Raw genomic sequence first — 5,400 nt, 5'->3', positions numbered from 1 at the left:
CTGAGTGACTTTGGCCAGTCTTTCTCAATCCAACCGACCTCACAGAATTATTGTTGGGAGAAATTGGAAAAGGAAGTACTAAGCACACTTAAGATCCTGATGACAGATGGAATATAAATCAAATAAATGAATAAATATATGTTACAGTGTATACATACAAGCTTCTACCGCTACTTACTAAGCTACTAGGAAAAGTTTTTGCAGGAATTATGTTTCAAACAGCCATCCAAGATTGTTTCTATATGTTTCCTATTTAAATGAAACATTTGTGTCAGGTTCAGCAACAATACCTTCTATTTCTAACCATATAACTACTGTTTTTTCCTGTCCTTCTTGTCACCTCACACCTCAGCCAATGGCAACAGAGAGAGAACTGGTTCTTGAAACTTCATGGCTCTTTTAGATAAAAAAAAGCCAATCATAGGATTCAAGCCTTATTGAACATTTATTTGTTTGTTTATTTGTTAAATTTATTTGCTCCCTATCTCACCATGGGGCTAAGCAACAGAAATGGCACTATTTTGTGTTTGAATGTGGAATAAAACCAGTATGCTTTGTTCAGAGGTCAAGACAAAATTTTAAACAAGGGAATGTTGTCAACTTGAAAAACACAGTTTGTGTTTGAAGCTTAACATGGTTTACATATCCCTAGCAGTTGCTTTGAAAAACTTAAAAATATTTGGATTTTATTTTTCAAATTGAATATAGCAATAAACTAAAAATATTTATTTTATTAGACATATGGTTCCATCCTGACTCAGAGGCATATAATATCAGAAATGTTCCATTAAACATTTTTATTCTGACTGTTTTAGTATGACACTATTTTATATTTTCAGCTAAGACCCTGTTAACTATTTTTTTAGAGATCTCTTCAAATTCAGAATAATTTCTTCAAGTTTTCTTACTGTACAGTTTATTTGATAGGTTTGTAGGATGCACTGTGCTACAAGACACTGAGAAAAAGGGGCAAGCTTACTGAAAATGAGATCATGTCATTTGTGAGCAGAGCAAAAAAATAATACATATTTCTCTCTTTCTTCCCATGTGCAATCAATTTACCTTAACCCTGCAAGGCTTATTTTCAGGGCTACTTAGAGACTGAAAGGAAGCAAAAAGAAAAGGGAGTGAGGTAATCTACTGCCATCTTCTTCCATAACTAGGTTCTTTAAACCCTGTAAAAAAAAACGTATAATGTTCTTGGATTTTAATTTAATTTTTAGTTTCAGAAGTTTCAGAGGCAGAAAAAAAAAAGCAAGACACAGAGTTCACAACCAAGGAACCTGTTGCTAAAATTCACCTTTAGGAACAGCTGATTGGGGGTATTCCAGGAGGCGATCCACCTGCCAATCAGCTTTTTTCTTATTTTGGTTCCCAAAAACTAAGGTGTGTCTTATACTCTGGTGCGTCTTATACTCCAAAAAATACAGTACTCTTATTTTATACCATGAGGGTGTAGTAGTATGGTGATGAAAACATGTTCATAGGATTCATGGATCAACTGGAGCTAAAATTGCAATCAACATCCATAGAAAATGTCTTAATCAAGCAAATACAATTTCATCAATTTTCTGCATTCCATATAATTTACAGATTACTTTTCAGTATGTTAAACACAAAGTATAGTTCTTTCGGCAATTTTAAACATTTACGTTCCATATTTATGTCATTATTCGCCTGGAGTATATTAACCAAGACAGGAGTATTTTGTTTTTTATCCAGATGATATACAGTTTTTAAATCCAATTTTTTTGCTAAATTCTCCATTTTTGCTCAAAGAAAAAGGTATCTAATTACATGGTAAGTACCATAGGATACATATAAAGAAGTAATGTTTTGCAAGTGTTCATATAAATATTATATGTTTCAAATAAAGAACATAGATCTGCTGCAAGCAGATGGTTTCACATTAAGCAAGAATGCTATAACAATTCATATTTAAGTACAATTTATGGACAGCTATCTACAATGGTACTTTTTAATAAGTTTGGAACTAACAGAATTCTGCTATAGAAATATGAATTGTAAAGACATAATTAAAATACATAAAATAATAGCTAATATACTGCCCATCTGTTATTTATTTAAAAAATGCCTTTGCTGCCCTAAGTATATCAAAATTTTCATATGAACTCTTTGTAATCTTCATTGTTCTTCTTTGTGTATGTTATAGTAAAAGATAAAAAGGTTTTGTGTATGTTATAGTAAAAGATAATGAAGGTTTTATAATTTTACATCTGCATATGTTTTATTTAGGGTTATTGAAATGTACCCTGCATTCAGGTGATCTACAGTTTATCTGTCGCAATCCAGCTTAGTTCTTAAATTGTGGAACAGCTATAAACAATCCATGCAAACTGCTTGGTGCAAAGTGAATATAGAAACTTCCTCACAAGAAGTGCTCAATGATATTTAATTGTAAAGTCCAGGAATAATGAAGCATTGCTATGCTGCTGTTTCATCTCATGTGGGAAATAAACTGTTTTCCTTGCTGATCTCTGGAGGGATTGTGAATATCTTATTTCCCTTCTAATGTAATTATTGAGTTAGGATAGCTTCTTATAAACTGCATGTATATATAGAGCTGCATGGAAAGCCTTTATGTGTTTCACCCCAGACCAAGTCTTGGGCTGACAATGGCAAAAAAAAAAAAAAAAAAACAACCTTCAATTAGAAAAGGTCCTTAATTCATGTAGTTTAATCAATACTAAGCTGGCAGCATTTCAGATTGAGGTCTAATTTCTAGCATCCTGTGTCCAGAATTAGATATTTCTGAACATTTGACTTTCATGTCCCCATAACACATTGGGATCTAAAGAATTCCTAAAAAGTCCATCAGAACTAATCTGACCATTTTGTATCAGGATATAATATCATAGCCATAATATGAAAAGCTATGAAATGTGTTGTATCCAAGATTTTTTTTCTTGAATATCTCTTCCCTTCCTGAGTTGTGTGGCTAATTCATTTGAAGTTGGGAACTGTTTTCAAAAGCCGTTGATGAGAAAACATTGGAAGAAAAGTAGACTGTCAACTTAGCTCCTGCTTCTTGTATGAACTAAGCTGGTTCCAAGGAGAAGGAAGTATCAGGGCAGGAGAGGCCATTTTACAAACTAAGGTTTATTTAGCAATAGCACTTAGTCTTATATGCTGCCACATAGTGCTTTACAGCACCCTCTGAGCAGTTATAATGTTAGCCTATTGCCCCCAACAATCTGGGTCCTCATTTTACTGACCTCGGAAGAATGAAGGCTGAAATCAACCTTGAGCACCATCAGGATTGTACTCCAGGCTGTGGGCAGAGTTTGTCTGCAATACTGCATTTAACCACTGTGCCACCAAGGCTCTTTAACCTATCAAGTTACAATACTTATCTAATAAAACTCTGTTTTATAGTGAATCACAGCAAAATACCATCTTCAGCATCTTAGGCCCACACTATCTCACTAGATACCATGGGGAGCCAACTTGGATAAATACATCTTAATCTTGGATACATCTTGGATATATCTTAAATAGGAGATAGCTGAAGTAAAATATGTTAATAAAATAATGAATGATTAAATTGTCAAGATGGCTTGATTTTAATTCTTCTAAAAGGTAAATAGATATCTTACTTTCAGCCTGCTCTGACTATGCCCACCCTGCTGCATATTGGCAAAGATTGTTAATTGCAGAAATAGTTACAAATACTTTCTAGCTGAATCATCTCAGAAAAACAGTTAATATTCTATAAAATAATCCAAATAGTGACTAGAATTTGGATTAGATTTTTCCATATTATATTTCATTGTCACAAGTATTTTAAATAGTAAGGATGGTTATTGCAAATTATTATAGAACTCCAGTTTATTTGCAGATAATAAATGCAGATAATCCCTGGTTTCTGCAAAAATGTTTATGGCATGCTTTTTATACACCTTCAGAATTTGAACAGTTCACTAACTGACTAGCTTTTTATAGTAACAAATACTTAAAAGAGTTTCTTAAATGGACATATTTGGAGTTTCGTTTTCATGCTAAAGAGAAACCCAAATATAATATATTTCTAGTTTTCAGTATCTGGAGCACTACAATTTTAATTTTGCTTTAAGAGCCAGATACAGATCCTGGTTGGCAATGAAGCTCAGTCAGTCTTGGTAATTATTTATTACATGCTTGTTAGGATAAAACTTGAGAAAAATAGCCATATACAGTAGTGGCCAAAATTGTGGAAACCTTTTGGGAAAAGGGTATTTTTGAGGTTTGATGGCTAATAATACCACTTTTTTGAGGGGGGGGGTTTAAGATAATCATATTCCACTGCTGGAATGGCTCGGGTTAAGGTCATTAACCCAAGGTTATTGGGTTAATGACCTTAACCCAATTGAAAATCTATGGAGCCGACTAAAGAAACTTGTTAGTCAGAAGTGACCCAGCAATAAAACCCAGTTAATAGAAGCAATCGTTCAATCTTGGTTTTACATTATAACAGCTGCAGAACTAAACGACTTGGTTCACTATATGGGAAGACTTTGTAAGGCCATAATTCATACTAAAGGTTACCCAACTAAGTATTAACTGATATGGTGATAATTTTTGTATATATCTTTTTTTCTAAGTGTTTCACTTTTATTCATTATACTGTAACTGCTATTCTAATAGCAAATCCTTCATAAAAGTTATTGCATTATATTCTTGATTAAATTATCTTTCCATTGATAAATAATTTTATGATGCTACTAAAAAAAAAGTGTTATTAGCTAGTTTTAGAAAATACACTTTTTCCAAAAGGTTTCCACAATTTTGGTCACTACTGTAGGTGTCTTTGGTATGGATAGAATAATAGAGTTGGAAGGAACCTCAGATGTCTTCTAGTCCAACCCTCTGCTTGAGCAGGAGACCCATATTTCAGACAAATGGTTGTCCAGTCTCTTTGAAAGTCTCCAGTGAAAGAGCACCCACAACTTACGAAGGCAAGCTATTCCATTGGTTGATTGCTCTAGCCATTAGGAAAGTTCTCCTTAGTGCATTTTTCAAAGAGCATAGAATCTTTACGACTGTTCCATGAATGCTAAGTATTAAGATGATTATTGCAAATATTGTCATCAGTGCTCTATAAATATTGCAGCGTGGAATAAAGATTTGATTACTATATACTTTGAATAGGAGACTGCAGAAAAATCCAAATCCAAGAATCCAAAACCACAAGACTTAGTGGTGGATAAAACATTTCAAAATGCTTTGAACTGGAAAGAGATTTGGAATATGTGAATTTTCTCTCACGAATGATGGCGAATATACGTGTCCTAGGATAATGTTGCAGGATCCAATCTGGGACCAGAGGTTTTGTCTTCCAAGCTTTCAGATTCATGCTGGAGCCCATCTTCAGGGAACTTTTCTCTAGTTCCAGCACAAGTC

The 5,400-nt window shown here is 33.6% G+C and overlaps 1 long non-coding RNA gene across 1 annotated transcript in view; it reads right to left on the bottom strand.

Annotated features, from left to right (window-relative positions):
• Positions 1-5,400, bottom strand: part of LOC117678762 (uncharacterized) — a 65,862-nt gene that overhangs the window by 8,779 nt on the left and 51,683 nt on the right. The gene's annotated exons all lie outside the window — the stretch shown is intronic.

The sequence above is a fragment of the Pantherophis guttatus genome, chromosome 6, assembly GCF_059756535.1.
Source record: "Pantherophis guttatus breed Tessera chromosome 6, ASM5975653v1, whole genome shotgun sequence".
Lineage (NCBI taxonomy): Eukaryota > Metazoa > Chordata > Lepidosauria > Squamata > Colubridae > Pantherophis > Pantherophis guttatus.
The sequence above is the reverse complement of the archived record's forward strand: the minus strand, read 5'-3'. Positions and strand labels throughout refer to the sequence as shown.